The 25,356-nt window shown below is 37.2% G+C and overlaps 1 protein-coding gene across 7 annotated transcripts in view; it reads left to right on the top strand.

The window, feature by feature from the left end:
• Window positions 1-25,356, top strand: part of AKT3 (AKT serine/threonine kinase 3) — a 154,244-nt gene that overhangs the window by 47,036 nt on the left and 81,852 nt on the right. The window contains exon 3 of one of the 7 annotated variants that reach the window (XM_030499903.1): window positions 19,262-19,328. The exons of 5 other annotated variants lie outside the window; for them this stretch is intronic. The gene's annotated coding sequence lies outside the window, so the exon portion shown is untranslated. Of the gene's footprint in view, window positions 1-19,261; window positions 19,338-25,356 lie in introns of all 7 variants that reach the window. One more of the 7 variants, XM_030499902.1, reaches the window with a different exon arrangement.

Below are 25,356 nucleotides of genomic sequence, written 5' to 3'. Positions count from 1 at the left end.
AGACTGACATAATTTAGAGTAAATTCCTGTTCTGTTGCTGATCACTTTGTTAGAGGTGTTAGATCACAGCGTAAACTTTATTTGCCTGATATGAGCCCCATAATGATTTTTTTTTTTTTTAAAGGAATTCTGAATAGCAGGAATTAAGAAAGCATGATTTTTGTATTCATTTGTTTGTTTTCTCTTTAAAACAGTCTTTCAGCATTGAAACAATTCCAAACATTCAAATGCTAAAGTATCACATTTGGCATATGACATTTCTCATTGAGGAACAGATCTGTGTTTATAATTTTTCTGTGGTTTGGGGTTTTTCTTGGGGCTGGGGGTGGAATGTGATAACTGTTTGCAAGTTTTGTACTGCATTTTCAAAAAATCTTCAGGAATATTTATATTCCAGCTCTTTGCTACCTTTTAAGAAAATGTGCGATTGTGGAAAATAAGGAAGGGAAATTGTCCTCTTTCTTTTTAGGTTTACCTCAGCAGTTCAACACTGTAAAAGATACACTCATGTATTTTAGATGATGTATAAGCTGGAACAATTTCTGTTGTTGTTTAGTTCTCTGTTATTTGATACTGTGAGTGAATACTGTTATTGCAGTTGCCACTGATTTATTTTTTTGCTTGTTTTGGGGATTTTTTGGGGAGTGGTGGTGTGTGATTCTTTTTTTCTTGGGAAGATCCCTAGATACAGAAATGCAAGGAAAAACACAGTGCATCAACAGTTACTCTTTGAAATAAAAACATGAATTAAAATGTAGATAAATAATAATCTAACATTAAATTCACTGTCAAATATATACTCATAAAATTAAGACTATATTTAATATGCATACAAGGTAGGCTTTCTAATAAGTAACTATGTGTAAGGGTTCAGTGTATCTGCTAGAGAATTTGGACAGGCAATATGAAACAGTTAGAGCTAACACCTAAATAAAGAGTAAAGGAAGTACTGAATAGCTGCTTCATCAGTGCCAGGAGCAATGTGTATGTAACCTGAAATTAAGTCTGTGTAGTCAGCTTTATTCCTGACATTTTTATAACTTTTTTCAATACTTCACTTAGTAGCTAACTAGTCAGGCTTTTAAAGGAGTTTGCTTTGGATGCTATTGAAAAGTCAACAGAAAAGTAATTATATCACATGGAGTTATATCATCTCTCAGTTTGGGTTAGAACAGATAGTTGCACTTGAAATATGTAATTAATAGCTGCAACTCTTATCTGTAATGAGATTTAGCTACCAGAGGGGAATGAAACACTACTTTCAGTGGTTTTCACAGCTGTATGCTTCCAGAAGAATGTAACAACTCTGGACCCCTGAGTTAAGATCTTTCTGACCTTACCACTCACTTTTCTTTACTCTTCTCCTTCATCCCACTTTATCTTTCCTTCTGTATTCGAATTCTCTTTTGCTTGCCCTGCTGCTACTCATTTGCACTTACACCTTCCAGATCTTGCCCTCTTCTTTCTCTTTGTCTTCTCAGACCATCCTGAATTCCATCTCTTGCACTGTGCTCCCAGCTCATTTCTATGACTATTTCGAATTTCTCTAAACTCCTAAACTTTCTAGCCATCCACTTGCCCGCTCTGGCCATCTTGTGCTTTTTATCACCTGCTGCCCCCATTGCCCCTTCAGAATTCTGCAATTCATTTGTCCCAACCTGAATTATTTCATGTGAACTGCTTCCTTAGTCTCCATGCTACCTGACTGTAATTAAAGATAATATTTGGAGTGCAAGAAAGAGTCTCTCTGCTCTCATTCAGTTGCAGAAAATTGATTGTCAGAAGGAGCAATTTCAGGAAATGACCTGGTCAGCCCGTGCATCAGGGAGAGAAAATGGTCTGCATAACAAGCCTTTGGAGAATTGGGCTGCCAGACTCAACAAGTCTTAGCTTAGCAGGTGTGAAGTGATATATATATTTTAATTATTTTTTAATAATCATCACATTTGGGTGACTCTTCCTGCAGGCATCTGACATCAGGTGAATCCCCTGCCACACTGCAAGTTCCAAGTTAAATTTCAAAGCCTATTTACTACAAAGGTTTTTGACAGAAGGTTTACTATAATGTTTTTACACAGTAGCATGACATTGTAGCTTCCTCTAATTCCCTGGGAAATAACAACTTGTATTCAGCTTCAGCTAAATGAGTGGAAAGACTACCTCTAGGTAATGTGGAAATTGGCTGAGGCTGCTGAGGTTACTCCTGTTCAAGGAGGTGGTGACAGCCGTGTGCTTCTGTCTGCTCTTTCATGCTTTGGATATGGTGATGTAGCCTTTCAGAACTCTTGGATTTTATTCCAGAAATTGGTGGTGGTTACACTGGGAAGGAGGAAGGTAGTGAGGTTGAACAATCTTGACATATTCTGTTCTGAAAATGATACTTCCTTACTAAGCACATTTAGCAAGTATACACAATAGAGTATACATCCCTTTTGTCCTGTGGAAGTTTAGTTTTTTTAGGTTAAGGGTATTGTCCAATGTTGTTTGGAAACCTGCACAGTCTATATCAATTGGATTTTTTTTTTTCCTGATCTAAATGCTTATTAACTCTTCAGAAAGAGCCTTCAGATTTCTGAAGTATAATTTCTTTTTACAGAGGTTGTATTGACAGTTCTTACATGCTACTTTGTCTGCCCACTAATTCTGTTCTTAAGAATAGTTTATACTAATTTGCTTAATTCAGATGCAGAGATTTTTGGTTTGCAGTTTTTCTGAATCTCTTTTGGAACTCAAATTAGAATTTCTTTAAGCTACATTATAATTGGAAAAGTGCAGAGGAAATCAGAATTGCTCAGGAAAATCTGCCTAGGTAGCACAGATGGAATTATCAACACCTGTAAACTAATGCAAAGGCAGACCATCCTTTCACGAAGTCCAAAGGTTAGAAAGGATGGTCAGAACACCAAAGAGTATTTGCTTTGAAGGAGAGCTGTTATCTTTTACACTGCTTAACTCATTCATCTTTAGTAGGAAGAGACTTGATAAAGCACTCGATCTGATTTCCTGTGTTAACATATGAACCTAAAGAAGTTTGTAGCCATGCTTTTCTGGCACAGCCACTTGGGTGAAAATCCTTAAAAATGTCATCAAACTTGTAAATCTATAGTAATTTTTTTGTTTTTTGTTTTTTTTTAAGTCAGAGTTGTCTGAGGAGGAAACTGTGTGTGTACACATGGGCCACTGTAAAAAGGTTGGAAGTTATCAGAAAGGAGTAGTGATAATCAGTTGCAAAGAGTTATGGAATTTGCTTGTTGAGATATGTAAGATGTTCTCACCTGATCTCAAAACCTTGCAAAGGTCCAGGATGCTGAAACACATCTTTGGAAAATCTTTTTTTCTCGGTACATTCTCTATTTTTTTTTTTTTTTTTTTTTTTTCCTTCTCATATCCAAAGTTTTAGCAAAAGGTAGGGAATGTGATTCAATTGTGAACCAAAAATCTGAGGGGATCATTGTGCTCTCATACATAAGGCATACATTGTGTCAAGGATATTCTCTTTCTTTGCAATCTTTTTTAAAGATTCACGAAGTAGACTTCTTCACATTGGAAGAAAGTGTAGCACATTGGCTTTTAATGTTCCGAAAGTTTTTTCTGCTAAGTCTCTTTGAGTTTGTTGAAGGAGTTTGGGGGGGTCGTTTTAGAGGCATTTCTTAAAATTGTTGAGAGTACAGTAGCTCTGCACTTAGATGAAGTGGGTAAAGGGAGATTGAAATGTAAGTACATGGCTTGAAATAAAATTACAGGATGATACAGATTGGAGAACTGAGGAAGGAGAAAGGAGTTTGAGGAAGTATATTTTGTTTCTTACTTCCTAAAAGAGTGAGTCCGGGTGAAGTTGCCTGCATAATGTGGCTTGCTTGCACGATTTATATTCCACATAGCAAACTACCATGCTCAATATATAAATATTTATCACAATAGGTATCCCAAAATATGTAAAAATCTGTGGGGGTTTTTTTTGTTTGTTTTAGGGTTTTTTTTGTTGGTTTTTTTGTGGGTTTTTTTTTTCTTTATTAAGTAAATTGTACTGTAACTGTGAGACTTTGTCAAACCGGCTTGGCCGCTCTGTATTTCAGGTATCAGCTGATCTTTTGCTGGTCAGCATCCTTTGAAATTTTTATGTGTTCCAACTGCTGCTGCATAGTGCTGAGCACAGTAATTTTGTCTGTTAGCTTATGGTGGAGGTTGTGGCCATGTATTTAATGTTGTAAATGATGTCAACATGTAACATTTTTTCCTCTGAGACCACTATGGTGCTGCAGGGATATTGGGAGACAAAACAAAGGAAGGAAATGAAAATGAGCAGTTAATTTTGTCATAGTATTCTTCTTACTAGGTTTCATGTAATATATTGCCAGCCAGCAATCAAGTGGCTGTTAAGATAAATTAGTAGTGCAGTCCTGGTCTAACACAGAGGCTGTAAAACTTTGAGAATCCACTTCTTTGAAAATCATAGGGAATTCAGCCTAAGACAAGAGTACTGGGGGACTGAAGAGATTACCTCAAACTGTGGAGGAAGCTTGAATTTTGTCTTCTGGGAGTTTGTCTTTCAGTACCATCAGTCAATGATTCATCAGTCGACTGCGAGCCTGGAGGTGCGTGTTGTTAGTGTCAGATACGTGCCTTTCAGTAGTACTGAAAGCATGGCTGAAGACTGAATACTTAGATTACAAATTGGTGAGGGGTTTATTGATTTTATTTCTTTTTTCATTAGCTTATTCCTACTTTTTACAAGGTTGTGAAATTCATCAGATAAAGTGTTATTTTCCCATGGTCACACAAGGCCTTCTTGATCACTTTGGAAGGTCATAATACCTTGGGGTAGAAAATGCCTTAGTTTTATGTAATGGAAATTTGATGTTTTGGCCCTAAGCCACTATTGACATTAATGATGATGCAACTTCAATTGCTGTTCTGTGAGATCTGCGGTTTCTTGTACACTGCTGACTTAAGAAGCATTTTGCTCAGCACTTCATCAGGAGAGAGAAAGAATTCCACAAGACCTCAACAACCAGTGGACATGGAAGAGTGAACAGAAGCTGGAGATGTGTCTTATTAAAGTCAGGAGGGTTCAGAGAGGAGCTCACTGATGCAAGGTGTACATACTGAGTTTTGTAGACATCTGTGGCAGAAGTACTGGTGGTTTGACTTAAAAGTTGGGAGGAAGATTTGTGAATATTTTCAATAAGTTCTGTCTAAGTTCTGTGTAGGGATGTATCTGTGAAATGCTCTTTCTGGCCAGGAATTAGGGTGAACAATTTGAGAAATGAGGAAAGTTAAGGTATTATAATGAAGGTGATGGATTGAAAAAACCCCACAAGATATGCTTTATTATTTCCTTAAGAAGATACAGCTCTGTAACTTAGTTCTCATTTCAGTATTTTTAATGTGGATTTAAATATGCATCTATGTATTTATAAATATCTCACAGAATTTTGTTTTATCAGTTACATAACTGTTACTCCAAAGCAGTTCTCCCTCTTGCTCACAGTAACATTCAGAATGAATGAATTACTGTAGGTAAAATAAAGTAAAAAAGCAACCTCCTCCTCAAGATCATATGCCAAAAATATATCACTGAAAGTTCTTTTCTTCATGTAGCTGTGCAAGGAATAGTTTGCAAGTTCAAAAACATAATTAGCAGCCTTTCTTAGTGGGAGATTTAGCCGTGGTTTCAGCAAAGCTGTTCTCTTAGCCTTCTCTTTAGTTTGTGGTTTTATCTGACAAGTCAATGACCAACTTTCGGGTTTTTCACTAATTGTTTAACTTTAATATCTAATATTGAAATGCCTTCTAAAAATCAATAGGTACACTATAGTTTTTCTTCATCCCATTTCTTGGAATTCTGTATGGTAAATATGAGTAAAGCAGGTTCTCACTAAACCTTCATGAAAAGAGAGACGACAAAATCTAGTTGTCTTCAGTCTTCATCCTGGAAAGCAAGGTATCCTTTCCTTTTGAGATTAAAGATGGTCATGTATAAGAATTCAGTGTTTAAACTGAAGTTTCCCATGAAAAGAGCTGAATCTTAAATTGCCAGTTACAATGGAAAGGTGGTAAAACTGGGAATGTAAATAGTATGATTTATTAGATTAGAAAATAGTCTCAGCTCATAGCTTTAGCTAAATATTTAGAAAAAAGTTGGCATGCATTGTAGAGCTCATAAAACAAAGTAGGATTTCACAGTTTATGTAAAAAGCAATAGTAAGAAAGAAAATAAGTTAACATTTTGTATAGCTAGCAGGTAATTATATCCCTGCCTCCAAAAGTAAAAATGATGTGAAAGAATAGAAAGGAAGTTGCTGTTTCCTCATAACTACTGGTAGCAATGAATTATATATCCATTGCCATCTTAAGAGATCTCTTGTAAGGGTCAAAAAAGAGAATTTCCAGGTGTTTATAACAAATATTGGCAAACAGCATTTTTGAGTGCTTTTTGGCCTGCTGCACTATTTCTCATGATTTGCAACAACAAAAGAAAAAGAATAGGTATAGGATATAGGGCTTCTTTGAATGGAACTCAAAAGCTGGAGAGTCAAATAGTATAGAGCCCGTACACCAGACTTGAAGACCATATGCCAACCTGGACACATTCTGTATTTCACTATTAATTTTTGGTAATCTTGTTAATTGGATTTTGGATATGTATGTTTATTTGGTTTTTTGAAGTGCAAGTAGTTTTTATCCCTACCTGTCCACTAGGAGGTTGAACTTAAGTGGTGATGTAGGGAATGAAAGTAAGACTTGGAAACAAACAGAAGCAAAACATGAAGAATATATTTCTTTCTGCTTTAAATAAAACGCAATGACAATTGGACATGAAATGCTTTTGCCCAGTGTGACACTTAAAAGGAAAGGACTGTGTTGTTGGCTATGTTTCTTAGTCTCTTAAGCTCACAAAGTAGCCCAGACAGTTTGCTGGCCTGAGATAGACCTTTAAGTCTCTGACTTGTCAGACAAGAGGGGCAGCACTCTTCATTGGCATTCAGATCACAGGCAGCCACTGGGCTCAGTGCATAGCCAAGGACTGCTTTAGGATTTAGACAAAGCTACTCTGGCAAAACATCCCAGTTGTCAGGGTAGCTGGCGGTTTCCTAAAGAACTGTTACATAATGGAGAGACTGAGAAAAGCTTTAGGATGCAAATTTTTTTAAAGTAAAAATTAAAAAAGAGAAAAAGAAAGTGGTGGTAATTTGTGAAAAGAAACATCCCCCTCTCCCCCTCCCCCCCCGGATGATCTCATTCATTGTTTCCCCCTTCTGTTTAACTTCTCAGGGTCATAAATGTAGTTTGCTGTTTAAAACCGTAGTGATGTCACTCCAGAGGTATTTTGTGGAAGAGAAGGGAATTATCTGAAAGTATTTGGGAATCAACACTTAGAGATTTATTACCTTTGCTAGGGGTCAGCTATTTGCATTTCTTCTTCTGTGCTTAGTGTAATGTAAACTGGGAATTCAGCTATAGAGTGAATGTTTACATTTGAAGCATCCCTTGGAACAGAATCGAACGTTGTGTTTATTGCTACAGCTGCCTCCTCGAGTGAAATCCTGATCTAAAGTCTCGCTGGTCTGTGGCCAGATTTACAACCTGCCCCCATGTGCTGATCCCCCTGCACAATGCGAAGGCGAGGGTTTGATGCTTCCTGGTACTGTTCCTCCCCTGCAGAACCAGAGTGACATCATCCCGGGCACTGGTCCGAAAGCAAGCCGCTTACAACCCCTGCCCACTCTGGAAACAGGATGTAAGAGGAGCAACTGCTTTGCACTGCACTGGGGTTGTGAAAGTGAGCACCACAAAGGCTACTTAGAAAGAGTTGCTGTACTGCGGTTAGAGTGGTGCGGGGGGGGGGGCTCTAATCTCCATCACAATGTGCTGGCTGTGCCATGGATGGTGTGGTGTAAGCAAATTTCATTTAGTCGTCCTTTGTTGTAAATGCATTATAGTGTTTTAGTTATAATATGGCCCTGCTTTTGAAAGTGTACTTACTTTAAGTATTTGTACAAGTACTGCTGTCTCACCCCTTTTAAATACTGTTCCAACCACTAGACATTGCTTATTTGTTAAACAACAAACCAGAAGAGTACTTGCACCCAAGCTGCTGAAGGATTTCAGACTATGTATATTTGCTGTAAGGATATGATCTTGTTTGGTTTGGGTTTTTTATTTTGCAAGAAATTAGGAGGAATGGAGTATGGAGGCAGCCAGAGAGCACAACTTACAGCATACGTTCTTGTGGGGAGAGTGTTGTCTTTCCAGAAGTTTGGTCTGTGAGGAAGAATGCTGTTCTGCCAAAACCCTGTTGTTAGGTATCTTAGGGGTCTTTACAGAAACATTTAAACTTCGACAACTTTATTTCTTACCTAGAAAACCAAGACACTAAATTACATTTTCTAGCTGGTCTGTAAGCAGTATTTTCCCCATTGCAGCATATCATTAAAAGTAGTAAAAGACAATGAAAGATCAGTTTGGGAAGTCTGAACCATTGATAATATCGTAACAGTATCAGTAATCATGCCCAAAACATGTTGGCTGTAATCCAAATCTTCTACAACTATGTGAGGTCTTGCCAAAGTAGCCTGCCACTAATCCCATTCGTCAAAGTTGTGTTTCATTTCGTTTGTTGCTGGAGCAGTCCTGCCTTGTGGGCAGTGTAGTTCATTGGTCCCAGTTGCCAGGGCTGTATGAACAGTTCTAGCTTTAGATGGTCACTCTTGTGTAGGCATTAGTGCTCCCGAGTGTTTGATTTGAAGACTGCATTATCCACACCAAGTTGTTTCTGACAGCCTTTTTAATTGCTCCTGCTATCTTTGTTCACTGCGAGTTGTTTCAGAAGCTGGGGTGCTAACTGCTCCCATTAGCTATGCCTCTGTCGCCCAGTCTGTTAGCTGCAACTCCTCTATTGCTTTGGATTTCCTCTCATAGCAGCCATAAGTGTTTCATTTTTGCAGTAGATAGTCATGTACACAACCTCTCCGGAGGCTTTGTCACAAAAGGAGGACTTTCTGAAAAAACATTTTCCTTTCCTTACCAACAATTGAACAAACTTTCACCTTTGGCTGAAGTTGAGTCACCAAAGCTTACACACTACAACTGTGAGCTACATTACTTCCTTTGGAGAATATTGAACACAGTTAGATTGCTTGTGCTTTCTTCAGCATAGTAATAAATTCCATAATTTCTCTGGCACTGGAAGTTAGTTCTCCTTAACAGGAAGACTTCCAAAATAATACAAGACATATATTCAAGGTCTGTGTAGGTGTGATGCTTTGGCTCATCTAGTCACCCTTTCATTCCTGATGGATGACATTTTACAAATGTCAAATTTGTAAAATTTGCTAACAAATTACTTTCTGGATCCCTGAAAAAAGGGCTGCTTGTCCCTTTCAGGCTAAACCCTGCTTGCTTACCTGAGCTGTTGGAAGGAGCAGCTGGTGCATCCTAAAGATCCTCATTCTTCCTGAGGAAATCCAGCAGTCAGATCAGTCCACCTTGGATGTAATGCACGTGTAACCACTGTATAGTGTTTTGCAAGAAGAATACAGACTTAAAAACAATAGTCTGGTACGAGACTTGCTGGGAACATTAGCTAAGAACATAAGCTTTTTGCAAAAATACCTGTCCTTTTCATCTGCCCAACTCTGTTTTTAGGAAGATCTCACCTTTCATCAGAACACATGCAAAAAATGAAAAATCTGGATGCAGCATACATGGAAAAGGGGTTTTTAAGAGAAGAGTATAATGAAACGCATTAAATCAGGGGTAACTGTAATGCTATAAAGCTCAGAATGGTCTCATGTTAAAATTATGTTTCTTTCTTTTCTGGAACCCGTGGCTGATTAGTGGGTTTTTTTTTGTTTTGTTTTGTTTTGTTTTTTTTCTTTCTTTGACTGATGCAGTTAAGACTTGCAATGTCAAAGCATTTCTTTAGATCAATCTCTTATGCATGCTTAAATATACACCCTATAATAAAGTGAATGTAAACATATGCGTGGATTTTTCAGGATGCTGCGAGTTTATAAAACTTTAATACTTTTATCAAATAATGTGCATTTTTTTTTGCAAATGCTTATAATGACCTTGTTGTGTACTCTTTTACTCTGTCTCATAGCTTTTACTTGGAACACAGGAACAGTACATGGCTGTGTGTGTAAATGGAATACCAGGCTCTAAACTCCTCCTTATGTTGGAATTCAGTACAGTATTTCTCCTAATTAGTTGCCTTTGAGTCTCACAAAGAGTCTTAAATAAACAAACAGAAAGCGGATGTGTCTGCATGTAAGTTTATGTGTGGTAATGAGGCGAGTGTGTAGTAAATACCCTTATAGTCCTATTTTGTGTTTAGTTTATAGCTGACTTATTTGACAATAAAATAACTAAACCATATTTGTATATCTACTTGGAGTTGTTAAAGCATTTCACAGCTGTTTGTTCCCCCCCTTCTAACCCCTTCATGTGGTGACAACAGAAGTAACCATTCCCATCAGAAATTCTGTAACAAATTACTAACTCTTAGTCTATTTTACTGCCAAATCAGAAAGGTTAGTTTAAGCCATTAAATATCTGTTCATGTTCCAAGACACAGAGATTATGGTATACTTAGATTAGCTAAACTAATGCCTTTGTCTCTCTAGTAGGGGGAAAAAGGGGCTGCTAACTGCAACCTTTGCATATGCTGCATGTTTTGGTGTAGCAGCAATGTTCATCTCAGCAGTGTTGGTTCAGGGAATTAAACTGACATAACAAAAACACCCTATATCCAAATGAAGAGTCCAGGTCCTTGAATTGCCTTACTGCAGGTCAAATGAATGGTAGTATTGATGCTATGCAGAGTTTGCATTTTTACAGTGGCTGGGTGCTACTGTATTATGAAATTTGATTTGGGATTACAGCGTGAGAGCTAGGAATGCAAACCAAAGATGACTCTAATACAAGACATTCTCTAACTTACAGCTGTTAGTGTACATTGAAAGCTTAAGTGCTTAAGGTAACTCTGAATCTGGTGTTTCTTCGTATTTGAATATACAAGCTTGTAGATACAGTCTTTTTTCTTTTTTTTTTTTTTTAAACTTGCCAGATTTTTCTGTTTGTCAAGAAAGAAAAGGCAGAGAAAAAGAAATGTCCATGTCACTGTGAGGATTGCTTGTACAATTGAAACTGCTGGGTTCACTACATTTTACATACTTTGCTGCAAGAGCTAATGGAGAAAATGAGAGTAACTGTTGGTTTGTCATCCTCCGTTTGGGCTTCTCAAAGGACAGTATCTTCCTGGAAGAAGACCAAAAGTTAGCTTTGCCTGGAATTTTCTAGACGTATGATGCTCCCTGCATTTTTGTGGGAGGTTTTGTAATATTACAACTTTTTATTAAAATTTTCGGTCATTCTTTTGGTCTCGTAGGGAATAACTGCTATGAATACAGTGTGTATTGCTTGGCTGGTCCAGCAGAACTGAAGCGTTCATATAATTTCCAGCTGAGCAGAAGTTGGTTGGAAGAAGGTAGTGGCTGTTGTTAAAAATATACAGAGCTTTTTAAATCACCCAGAGTGGATGTCCACCAAAGTAGAACTCTTCTGTTACGGATGGGAAAAGCATTAGAGGGACCTCAGGTACATTTTGATATTGGTGGAAGATGTCAAATTATCCTGCCAACAGTAGGCTGTCTCCTAGTCTTAGAAAGGTACTGTATCATAGATTTTCCTGCCTGTTTTGCCTGAGGTAGAAAAACCTCTTTCTTTTGTCTTCTGTAGCCTGTCTTTCTAGTGCTGTGTATTTATCATCTTTAGCCCTTCCTCCCAGCTGTCTTCTTACTCCCTGGGCAGTGCCAGTCTTTGCTTATTAAGCTTTTCATTTGTGGAAAAAAAACCCCCAAAAAACCCCAAACAAACTTCTCTCAGCAGGTGCTGAATATGGAATTATTCAGTTCAGTGGTTAAAATCTGGCAAATCATAAGCTAAGAGAATTGGATTTTAGCTATCTGTAGGTGGCATTGCCAGGCTCATGAAATTAGCGCATCAAGGTTTGACTTTGGAGAAAAGGCCACTAGACTTGTTCATTGTTCATGTTGAACTCACCTATAGAAACGCGTCACTAGTGGAGCATTTGGAACTGCTGAAAACCAAGTGCTGTGTAGATGCCATGAAGGGCTGAGTGAGAACAGGAAGACACTTGAATACATCATTTTAATAAGAATAAAGAATAATGTAGAGATGATTTGTATGTATTTTGTATTCATTAAATGGAAGGAAGCATGTGCATTCTGATCAAATAATTTTAAAAACATTTACTTGAAGCATATTAGAACGAGTAGCTGTCTATAAGCAAGACTTTTCACCACCCGTTGTCTGGTAAAACTAGAAGTAAAGTTCTTGTTATTAAAAATAAGTCTTGTTAGTTCCTGGGAACATTTCTGTAAAAAAGGGAAATCCTGAACATTGAAGGCTTACTATTTTTATGGTGCTATTTTGGCAATTGTGCTTGTTTTCCTATTCATGATGAGTGTCAGATGAGTGACCTGACATTTGTAGGGCTGTTATTTAATGCAAACATTATCTTATAACTGGTGGTGCTTTAATGATAAAATATGAATCTACCATAGTGCATGCTGAACTGAGAGGATGGTAAACTTTAAACAGGAGGCCAGAACCTTAGCTTCACTTGAGTTTACAGATTGCAGCTAGCACAATACTGAACAGGTACAGGGGGGAAAAAAAACCCACCAAAGTGTAGGGAAAAACAGCTAATTATAGTAATTGCAGCTGGTTTCAAAGTACTTCTAACAGTTTGTGCATAATGCTTACTTGAAAGCATCAAATGGGCGCTAGTTGTGAAATAGAACACCTGTTTGTTGTTGAGCATGTGTTTATGCAGATGATTTTTGTTGTCAAAGCACCTTGATGTAGAGTAGTCCTGTTTACATTTACATTCTCCCCAAAGGATTAACAGTGTTCTCTCAATAAATTTGCAGTCTATTCTCCTCTCAAAGGCTGCTGTTTGGAGGGTGGTGTGAACGAGGCAACAAGTGCTTGCTAATCACTTGAATATACATAATTAGCGACAGTCTGGTGCACTGGAGTCTTTGTACAACCATAACAATACTGATTGGCAGCAGCAGATAACAATAGTCGTGGCAAGGTGCTATTTGTTGAATATTTGAAGGTGTTTTTCTTTTATATTTCCAGTAGGCATTTTGAGTTAATTGCGCCGTTATTCTGGAACACTCTTACTATGTTGTGTTAATGTCAGAGTTAAAGATTGGTCATGTGGCCTGTTGTACACAAAGGAATAAGACCTTTAGTAAATCCTTTGCTGCTTTTGAGACTAAGCTGGATTCTTTTTTTCTTCATTCATAATTTTATGAGACTAAGCTGGATCTCGTTTTTCTTCCTTCCTGTTTATATATAACCCAAACTGGAAAGTATATCTAAAAATCTGGAAGATGAATGCATATGGTGATACTCTTTGGATTCTGCAGTGATCAGTTTTATGACTGGCTCTATTTGACAGGTTCAGTACTTTAGAAAACAAATACAAGATCGTTGATAAAATTTATGGGTAATATAGACTGTAATGTCATAAATAACACTGAGAAAATTATTTGGATTGCTTTTCAGGCTTTTTATATTCATACAAAATGTGGTTTAATATGGCAAATACTTATCATCAGTTTGACTTGGGGAAAATACTAGAACGAGTAGACCATTTATGAACATCTGAAAAATGAGGTGAGTCACTGAATTTTGCAAGGTTAAATTGTATCAAACTCTTCAATTTTCCTTTTACTGACAAGGTAGCAGTCATACATTAGATGAAATAACTGTGAGTTTGTTTATAAGAGCAAAACTGTTAGAAAACTGATGAGTAATTATTAAAGGTTCAGTGTCAAAATGGAAGTAAAAATGGAATAGAATTTTGTTAGGCTGCTACCTGACTTCTGCCTGGCAGTACTCTCATTGATGAGGTAAGTAATGGAAACAGAATGGTTATTCATGTTTTGAGGTTTCTCCAAAATGAAAAGGATTGCAGGTGTGCTGGAGGATGGGATTAGAATTCAGAATGGTATCGGTAATGTGAAGATGTGGTGTGTGAGGAGCTGGAAGCTGTTCTGGGCGAGCAAGTTTGACATGCACTCTAGAATAGCCTACTTTACAAAGAAATGAATGAGAATAAGTGGCTAGGTAACTAGCTCTAAAGAAAAAGTCCGGTAAGTACTGTGGAACACAAACCGGATATTAATTATATCCCAGGGTTGTGAAGAAGGTAAACACAGGCATGCATAAACAGTAATAGAGCATGTAAGATGCATCTTTTTGGTCCATTGAGCACATAAAGTCCTAGCTGGACAATTGCATCCGTTTCTGCTTGGTGCAGTTCAAGACCAGCAGTGAGAGTGATCAGCAATTTAGGGGGTGTGACCTGAATTGAATGAGTTGCAGTTACTGAGGCTAAATAAGAAAAGAGAAGTGATAATATAATCTGTTCTTCATATGTACAGCACAGAGGAGAAGAAATTATGGGTTTATATTGTCATAAAGCAGTTGGCTTACAAACCAGATAGTTTCTAGGATCCTTTACAGAGTCTCTTTTTGTTTGAGGTTGTGTTTGCAATCCATCTTCTGGGAATGTGGCCATTTGTAGTTATGGGTTACACTTCTTGGCCAGCAACCTCTGTGGTTTCACATTTCCGTTCCTTCAGCACTCCTGGCGTCTGCTCTTGGTGGCTTGCTGACACCTGGTAATTCTTACATATTTTAAATTAAATCATTTAGCTTTCACTTGTCTACTGCTTTGAAAGGGTCTGGGTTTGGGTGTCTTTCCAGCATGTTTAGCAGTAAAAACCAGGGTGAGTAATTCGTAGTGCTTCTCTGTGGTGGCCTTATCATCCTCGAGTTCCCTTTCTGTACTTTTGTTATTGAGCAGTTCCACTGATTTCTTGCCTGGCTTCCTGGTTTTGATGATGAGCATCTTTTGCAAGCTCCTCAAATTCTTTTCTCTCTGTCTCAATTCTGTGTTTACGTTGTCCTGACATATTTTATTGTCTTTCCTTTTCCTCCTTATTTGGGCAGGCTTTTCATTCTTAATACTGACCTTTTTCCTATAATCACCTTTTGACTTTTCCATTAAGACATCCAGGTGGATTTTGGAGGGAGGGGAGGAAAGAGAGAACTACTTTATTCTTTTTGAATTGTGGCAGCCATTTTTCCTTGTCTTATAGTATTTTCAGTAGTCTACTGCCTGTTTGTAAGGTCTTTTTAGCTGGTCCTTTGCGCCCCCTGCGCCCCTTTTTTTTTTCTTTCTTTTTTTTTTTTTTTTTTCCCCTTCTTACCTTTTTCTTATTTTTACCTATATTTTTCTGTTGATGTTGAATATTTGGATATCTGAGTTACTTGTGCGTCTTTCTTCCACACCAGTTCTAAACCTACTCATAAAGCATGAAGATAGATTCCTGGGAGATAGAAAAGTCTTCCACTAGAGAAGCTGTATTATTTTAAATATAAGTTAGTAGTAGTTGAAAGTAATAATAGTAATTTCCATCCTGTTTGCAGATCTAGGAAGATCTGTGGACTGCTTTGGAAGAGTCTACAAAAGGTTACTGAAACAAAACCCAGCCAACATGTCCAGGGTATAGGACACAGCACTTCTCGGTATTTAGGACTCCTTGTTTCTGCTGGAAAATGTTAGGGTTCCATGAACTGAGAAATTTTAAAAGTGATTGTGTTAAATAAAATCTTTGGGTTCTTTAATGCTTGTAATTCTTGAGAGTTCCTAGTCAAGTTCTGTGGGAAATGGTTTCCTTGCAGCTTCTCAAGATGCATAGTAAGAATACAGAGAAGTAAATTAGAACTGGGAGATGGGAATTATGAGTTCCATTCCAGTTTCTCTTTTAATATTTAATATTAAAATGAATATTAACACCCTGGAGAAATAGTAGAGAAGAAAAATTATAATGTTTTTGGGTTAGAGAGAATGACTTTAGAACATGAGGTTGATAACCTCCGTGGATATTGAACAGTATGGAAGTGCCTTGCCATGGGAAAGAACCTTAATGGGGAAATGTAGAGAGCTCTCTAATGTAGCAGAAGAAGGAGTAATGGAGGTTTATGACTGAATCTTGAATCCAGATGTATTCAGAACCAAGATGAGGGTGGCTAAGAGAAAGATTGAAAAACACTAGGAAGAGCATCTTGATACCCTCAAAACAAAACAGAGTACATTTTGGAAAATAAGCAATAAAAAAACAGATAGTTTTTTAGCAGTATATGCATAACTGTGGACTGTTTCCTTGAAGAGGTCATACTGAAATGGTGAGTTTTCCCTTTTGTCTTAAAATACATGATACCATGAATAAAAATCACAAAATGTCCTATACAGATTTTCAGGAGATACTCAGATTAGCAATGAAACGTAAACTTGTTGAGAATTTGTCCAAGACTTGCTCAGTGTTATTCAAATGAAACAGTAAAAATACAGTTGCTCTTTGCTGAGGTCCCTGCTGACATGCTGTTTGAGAAACACAGTTTCAATTTTAAAAGATAAAATTACTGTAGTTCCTAGCATGTTTCATAGTCTTTCTTAGCTGGGTACTGCTGTTGCCATCAGTTTGGCACTTTCATATTCGTTATCATGGATAGTTAGAGCTCTTTTATTGAATGTGGAGTGTCCACATATTTCCTTTGCTGTGTATTTTTGTTTTCTCATTATACTAAGTTAAGCCCATTAGTCTTTTACACTTTACTCTGTGAAGGTACTCATTCATGGCAATCAAGTAATTTCTCATGTTGTTTTGATATGTTAAGTAAATGGAGTTCTTTAAAGACACTGCAAAGGCACTTTATCTAGCACACGGTTTGTTACTGGGTTGAGAATAAATATGTTCTGTTTGTGGTGGTACAAATACAGACGTAGAGAATGATTTAAAAGTATTGTATAAGTCAGTGTTAATTTTCCTTCTGAAATGAAGGCAGGAGTGTTACTATTTCTGCGCTTCGACCTAAGGAGTAAACACGCATGAAGGATGCAACCAGGCAGCACAACCATCCTTTTACAAAAAGAGGCTGCAACAAGAAGTGTATGTTGTCTGCGTTGGTGCTTGTACAATCAACAATAGATACACATACAGCCCTCCCACATGTTACTCACATAACCAGATCCTTTTAACAGATGCCCGGTGTGGCAGGGAAGGAGGGAAGTTTTGAAGGCAATATCCAGAGGATGTTTTCTTTTATACCTTATCAGGTCTAATGGTATGCTGCTAATGAAGGAGGAGGTTCAGCTAGACCCTGGCTGGAACATAATGCCTTTGCCACCTTCTGATGAATTTAGCAAGAATATGACTTGCCAGCTGATGGAGTCAGTTGCCTGATCTTGCAGGAAACTGTCCTGTTCCTGCTCTTCTCCATCCCCAACCTCTTCCAACCCCCCCACCCCCCACTTTTTTTTCTTCCTATTGGAGCTGCACAAGTAGCGCATCAGACAAGAAAGACCTCTGGACTGCAGGACTGGGAGGAGGAGGAGTAGGGTTTTTCCTCAGCCACATTAGCTGAGGTATAATGAAAAATTGCACCTAGAATTCTCTGAGGAGTTTTGTTGGAACTAGAGGAGTCTGAAAACAGATTTATTTCAGGAGAATTAGAAACTTTTAGAGAACTAGAGTATTTCTCTAGCTTACTAATCGTTGATCCCTTGACCTCACCTTATTTTGCCCCATATGGAGATAAAAAGTATATTAGAGAATGACCAGATCTCTGGGAGATGTTCCTCCCCTTAATCATCTCAGATTGTCTGAAGAGGGATTGCTGTAGGTAACCAATAATCATGTGACTAAAATTGTCATTCCGTATCAAACTGTGATCTGTTGGTAGAAGATCAGGCTGTCACTGAAGATCAGGCTGTCACTGAAAACTAGTCTTGGTATAAAATTTAACCGAATTAAACTGTAGACATCTAGAAGAAAAGCTTTTGTTAAAACTGTTTCAGCTGTGCTGCTGATGCTTGCTATTCTTATGTCAGACTTGGTAAACAAAAATATGGAAGTCTCTTTAGAGGAGATGAAAAATTTGTCGCTTCTCCCTGATGGAGAACTCAGATTCCCTGGGGAACATCAGCATGGAAAAATGCATCAGCATCATAACCAGCACTCATCTGCAGCACGACCCCCGGAAGACAAAGCAGCATTTTACCTCTTGGAATTAACAAACATGTGTCAGCTTTAGTACTGCTGTTTGGTCGTCAGGTGATAGACTGCCCATATGTCCTCTACCTCATTCTGGCATGAGATTCCCCTCCCTCCCCCCCTTTTTGGAATTTGAAATAAAAGCATAGCTTTATTCTGTTGTCATTTGTTACAGTTCTTATGTCACAGACATGAAATTTTAAAAGATGTTTTAAGAAGTTCTGTACCCAAGTTTATTTTTCTCACTGTAAGTCTTTACTGGGAAAGCTTCTTTCTTTGTTTGCTTATCTGTACTGGGGACATACAGAAATGATTATAGAACATAGATGACTTGCATCAAGAGAAATTTAAGTATATAAATAGTTATGCTTTAAATGGTTTATATAGGAGGATGAATGTTAAAGAGTTCTTCAGCCACCTACACAGCTCAAATCCCTTCTCATAGTGCAGCATGGTCCTTTTGGTGGTGCCGTGCTCCCAAATTGCACAGGAAAAAAGGAGAGAAGGAAGAGGCTTTTTTCAGACACTTGCAACTTGCATCTAATTGAACAAGTGTCCTCAGCTCTGTCTCTGGGATTTGGACCAGCAGTGTGACGATTTCTTGACATAAGAAAAGTAGTTGTTTAGTAGTTAGTGTTTTGCAGTGGGGAGAAATGGACAATAATATGTGGCTTTGAAGTATCATGAAGTTAAAAGGTTTAATTTAAAAATAACTGCAAGGTTGGAGAAATGGTGTTTTCTGTCTTGTAGTACTCCATCACTGGCATTTTAGCACTCTGAGGGAATAATTTGTAGGTCATTTTAAGCAGATTGGAAAATGTGAGTGTTACATCAGTGTTGTGCAAACATCATTATTAAAGGCAGATGGAAGCACAAAGTATGGATTTTACCTCACTCTTACATCGGTTCCTATATCCATTATGGATGAGATCCTTATATTTCAGCTAGTTAGATTTTACCTAATTTATTATTTTTAAAGGGAGTTGCAACCATGATTCTTAAGGGAGTATGTAGTTCATTAAATTAAAAACGAAAGACACAACTACCTCTAATAAATGTTTTGATTAAAATGGACATTTCTGAACCTTCTACAGACAATACCCGCTCTGATGTGACAGCATTTGTGACATCACCAGTACAGACTTTCACAAGGATTTTGAAGTCAGTGTTGTAAGTCAGTTTCCATTTTGTTTTTATTAATTAGAAAATTGTGCTGTTTACTTTCTAGAGGAAAAAGCATCCACTAAAACAATATCAATCTGTTTAGTTAATTAAAAAATGGTGCAAATACATTTTTTGAAAATTAAGGTTCCTGTTGGTCCCTATTATTTTGGTGTCACAAATGTTAAATGTTTGGTGCCAGCTAATTATTGTATGTATAATCAGAATTTCAGAAAGGCCAGATGTAGGAGGAGTTAATCAGTGTTTTCTCTTGTATGAAATTTGACTTTTGCATTGAATAAAGTAATCGTACAGTTTGCTGAGATCTATTTAAGGTCATCCTATAAGTTATTAGAGTGCCTTTTGCATCAAAACTATTTTGGAGGCTGTCATTAAAAGCTTTTCAGTAATTCAGATTAGGAAAAAAATATATGCTAATAGCACAAAACAGACAAAATGTGTGTCTGTTAGCAGAAAACCAGTAACAAACCTCATCCTGATACTGGCTAGATAAATTCATATGCCTTATCCAGGTCACTCATCTTTCAGTTCTATCTTGTCACTGGAATTTTGGGGTTTATAATTCATAGCTCTGTTTTAAAAGTTTTTTAAGTGACTGAAAATGAAGCAAAAATTATGTGCTAGTAAAATTTCATAGGAATTTTGCATTTCTGCTTATTAGTCAAGCTTTCTTTTAATTCAGAGGACTGGAAAAACTTGAAGCAAAGACTTTAGAAATATTCACTTGACTGAATATTTATTGCAATTTAATATAATAAAATCATGCAAGATAAAATACTGGAAAATATGTGTATTAAAATTGAACTGTATTATGATTCTTATGTGGGTGTTATGAACAGTTTTATTCAATTTAAGGCAATGAAATATTTTAGAAATATGTAGAATACCGAGATTAAAAACCTGAGGGTTTTTTTTTCTTTTTTAGCTTCATTACTTTAATTGTAGGCTGCAAATTTAAGAAAATACTTTACTGACCAAATAATTTTTATCTTCTTGGCACTGCTTCTATTATGGGAAGTAATACACGGCTAACTCAAAATATCAATTTATATTGAGATTCTGTGTTGCTAAGATTTTGTTAATATCATTAAATCATAATAACCACTTCAGAAATGCATGTTAAGGTATTGTATTTCTAGCTTTTTTCAAATTGTGAATTCTAAGTGATTTTTCAATTATTTGCCAGAGTACCAAGGTTTGTACATATTCCTTATAGTTGACATATTTTTTTATCTGTAATTTCTGTACAAAGAGAATGCTGACAGAATATATTCTGACATGTATGTCAGAGTATTCTTTGCTTGTATAGAGTATGAATTTGTATTAGGCGAATTTGAATTAGGAAATTCTAGGTTTAATATTGTGTCAGAACTATTGTGGCATCGTTGCCTAAAGATGCAGTTGATCTTAGAAATTTGAATCACTTGAACCTGATTTCTAACTTAATTGGAAAACAAGAGTTGCAGTCACAAGGTAGACCATCAGTCTGGTTAATCATTAGTTGATCTTGCCTAGGTTCATGCTGATACCCCTTCTCCCTTGCTACTTTCTTCCCCCTAGCTAGTCGTTTCTCCTTGGTGCTGATACTAGCTGTACAGCGAGCTGAAATTGTTTTGATGTGGTCAAACCCTATTTTCTTGGGGTGTATTTTCCGTTAGATCATTTTGTAGATCTGCCTCAGCTGCGTGGATTCCAGTGCTGACATCATAGAGTGGGACATGGCATGCACTGCACGCTTCCTTCACAAGTGTTCTTCACCCTCCTGTATGCACTGTGCTGGTAGTAGATTGTATTTAAGGTGAACCACAGTGGCCAAGGACTGGGACTTTCATTCACCATCAATACTCCCTGGCTAGTACAGGACAAAACCACATAGCAGTTAAAGGAAGAACCTGCCTATATTGAATGTGTACTCCAATTTCCTGAATGTGAGATTGTAATTTTTTAAGAATAAGTGCTCACACACATTTGGAGATGCCTCACAATGTTAAAGGAGAGGCTCGCTTTTTCTAAAGGTCCTAGTAGGTGGTGAGTGCTGGATTGGTGGGAGAGTGGCTGGCATTGCCATGGTGCAAACTGCTAGTTACATGGTGATGTTACAGGATCCAGCTAGAACTGTAGATGCTGAATGTTTGAAAATCTGTTCCTGAACTCTTCTGAAAATGTGCTGCTGTGAGATGACTGATATTCTACTATTGGCTGTTTGTGTTGTTAAATCCTTTTGTTGGAGTCCTTTGAATCCTTTGAAACTGAAGACTAACTTTGAAGACTAATCCAGTCTTTCTCTCTTCACTCTGCTTCTCTCTGTTTTTGTGTCTGTGTGTTTTGTCTCTGAAGCCCTTCTGTTCTCTTGTAATTTTAAAAAGTATAGTTAGAAAAACTGTAATCTATTTGTTTATCAGAGAATAATATTTTCAGTGTTCCTAATATTGTGTAACTTTACAAATTATAATATTTTTCTTTCTTGCATCTCAGTACTGCATACTTAAGCAAAGGTTACATTAATTGTTCTTTAGTGGTTAATTTAAAATTAAACATAGTGTATGAGTATTTCACGTTATTCCTGTAACTATTTATTAATTTAAGTAATTCTTCATTGTGTTTCATCTGGTGTTTCTCAGCTCACTGGCATAGCTTTGCCACTCTGAAATTCTTCACATTCTTCATAAACTTGAATAGTTTTATTGTCTTGCAGTATATGCAGTGGTGATCTCAGATCATTGTCACATATTTTCTCTGAAGTATTCCTAACAGAGAACTGTAGAGTATCATGGGTGGAAATTTGACTACGTAATCCTATTTTGCTCTCTTCCTTTTACTCAGTTTCCTATTTCTCTTCTGTTCCATCACACAGCTTTTTTCATCCACACAACTACCGCTCCCGTAAACTTATTAAAAGCTTTTAAAAAGTTGAAATAAATTGTGTCAGTCTTATCCGTTTTATTTTATTGATATTCTTAAGGAAATCCCGTATGTATCTTGAGCATGATTTTTCTACTCAAAGGCAGTGCTGCCCTGTTTATTTTATGTCAGTTTGCATTATTTAAGTGTATGATTAAAAACAGAATTACAGTTTTCTTTGATTGCCATCCAGGTAATTGACTTGAAATTTTCAAGTTTTCTTTTTAATCTCCTTTTTTTTTTTTTTGGTGGTTCTTGCGGGTGTGGGATGTAATTCTCTGTTTGTAATCCTTCATCTTAACTATCATCATTGAAGGGTAGCTGGTGTTTGCCAGTAGTTTTCACCTCACTTACAATTTCTTAGTAATTGTGGATGTATGCTGCCTAGTTCTGGGACTCCTAAGTACCTGGCACTCTGCTCCAGGACTTCCTTTTTGATCCAGAGAGTGAAAGTATTTGTCTCTTCCCTGAGCAGATTTCTGTTGTTGTAAAAACCAATAGAAGGAACCATTCTGGTTCTTTCCAAATACCATTGCCTCAGTTGCAGACTTCATTTTATGTCTTTCTAATTTTTCACCAAATTTTCATTTCTTATTTTGCTTAAGCTTTGTATTTCCCTTGCTTGGAAGTTCTCTACATCTTTTTTCTGTAAGCAGTATTTCTAAGGTTTATTAATTTTGCCATTTAACTACAGTGATTCCTTTGTTTAAAGAAGCCTACATTTTCTCAGCTCCACTCAACTGGTTCCTTACCTTCTGTGATTGCAGGATGACTTGGTGGAATGAACAGGCTGAAAAGCTGGAAGTATGTGGTAAAGAGCAAGCAGACCGTGAGGGTTGGATGGTATATTTTCCAAATTTTGGTGGTCCTTATCAATGAAGTGCTTGGATTGCTAATAAAAACACTACAAAGCATGATCAAGGAAGAAAATGGGGGTGGAGGTAGGGGAGTGGATTTGAAGTGTTTGTCTTCCTCCCGTGCCCCGTTCTGAAGTTCAGTTTCACCTTAAAGTTTGCAGAGCAATTCCTTTCCCAAGTACGATGGAACTGAAATATTTTGTGGTTACTGTTAAATGGTTCTTGAATTAATTCCTCTATACTGCATGGATGAAAAGGAAAATACCTCCCGCTCATGCGTTTTGAAGCCAACAGATTCAAGGAGTATTAGTGTCAATAAATTACTTCTCTGAACTTTATTATGTGTGATATTTAGCCAGTTTGAGAGAAATAAAAAATCCTTGAAGTGGACACTATTTAAATTTGGGGGCATGGGATTTTCTGCAATTAACTAGATTGCTATAGTAGGCCAATATATTAAGCTCGGGCAGTTTTGCTGCTAATTACACACAACTTCTCTGGAGTATCGGATATTCAGATCCATTTTATGAATATGGTAGAGAGAATAACAACTGTAAAACAAAGCACTGTGCATGTAAGTGACTGTTAGCGTGTATTTCAGAAGGGATAAATGCTCACCATATGGTACAATTACTGTGTCCAAGTTTTCAAATTAGCTTCTCTCATCCTCCTTATTACTGTCTTTAAAAAGAGAGGAAAAAAAACCCAACATGATTTATCTACTCTGCAGCAGAACTCTTGACGCAAAACAGCAGCCCAGTTCTGTCCAGTTTTTTTTTCCTAGCATAATAGAGGCTGTCGGACTTTTTTATACTAATTACTGTGTGAGCCTCAGATGAACCCCCTTCAATTCACAGGGCTTTGTTAAGGGAGGAGCTGTCAATGTGTCTGCCCGTTTGCAGCTGTGCTGTGGCTTTAGCTTGCTTAACATTATGCTGCTTTTTAGACTTGACAGAAGGGATTTTTTTTTTTTTTTTTTTTTTTTTTTTTTATTAAGGCAAAGCAGCCTTGTAGCGAAATGGTTTAAGCAGCTGCATTGTGGGGAAGCACAAAGAAGTTATTATTGTGTCTGTTTAGGGGGGTCGAATGGAGGGGGGAGATATTCGGCTGCTGTTGATGCCGATTGTTGACTTGCCATCTGCCAGATAGGGAGAAGAAAAAAATGACAGCTCCAGCAGGGTGTTCAAGAGGTTGTTTGGAGAGACGCATAAACATGTGCAGATGTCGAACTGAATAATGGCAAGAACTTGAGACGGTTTATGATGCTGCTGTTGTGTGTGCATATACAGAATGAATGTATGTGGAGATTTGGTTAGGAGGAGGGTACATATTAATTATCATTGTCCTCCACCGCCTCCTTTACTTCTGTTAATTAGTTCAGGAGTTTAATATCTTCCCTCCCTCTGTTGTTTATTCCTAAAAAGAGCCTTTTCTTTTAGGGAAGAAAACTTTTGATTTCTCCATGTGGTGGGTTTAAAAAAAACCAAAACCCAACAGCTTAATAAATTTGATATTATGGAAGTAGAAAGAGTGCTGCAGTTATTTCAGTCTCAGACGTTTGGTGGACAGGTGCTATTAGAAGTTTTTACATAGCTTTGTCTTTCTACCTCAAGACTGATATGTTGCATACCCCTGCTACTGCATCCTGAGCTTTTCTTATGCAGAAAGTGCCAGTCGGTGATTGTCTAGTATTATATAGCAGACAAGTAAATGCTAGGGGTTAGAATGAGATTAGCAACTAATTTTCTCTTTCACTTGATCTTATTTTCAGTTCTTTCTCCAAAGCAAGGAGCTGGTCAGGCATAACTTACATTTTCCTGTTTGACAGTTGCACATAAAATAAATTTGGATGGCTCTACAGGAATACAGTTTCTTTCTTCCACTAAAATCCTTTCTTATTTCTTGTTCAGTGATTTCTGGTGCTGTTGAGTTTCCAGGATAATGTAGGAGAAATGTGAAAAAGCATACAAGCATGGAGGGAAATTAAATTAGCCCAGAAGGGCTAATTGTCTTATCCAGGTGATCTCTTTGAAGATAAAAATGGAAACTTTGAAATAATGAATTTTCTTCTCTAATATTATGTGAAATTCAACATTCTGATACCTATGTTGGACTGGAAAATGGAAAATGAAATAGTGGTTGAGGTGGACTGTGGCTATGGATTGCAGACATTTCTTCCAGTTATCAGTATGTGTCAGGGTTTTTTGGTCAGTCACAGCATGACTTCAGTACTATCTGAATGAATCTAA

The sequence above is a fragment of the Strigops habroptila genome, chromosome 10, assembly GCF_004027225.2.
Source record: "Strigops habroptila isolate Jane chromosome 10, bStrHab1.2.pri, whole genome shotgun sequence".
Lineage (NCBI taxonomy): Eukaryota > Metazoa > Chordata > Aves > Psittaciformes > Psittacidae > Strigops > Strigops habroptila.
The sequence above is the reverse complement of the archived record's forward strand: the minus strand, read 5'-3'. Positions and strand labels throughout refer to the sequence as shown.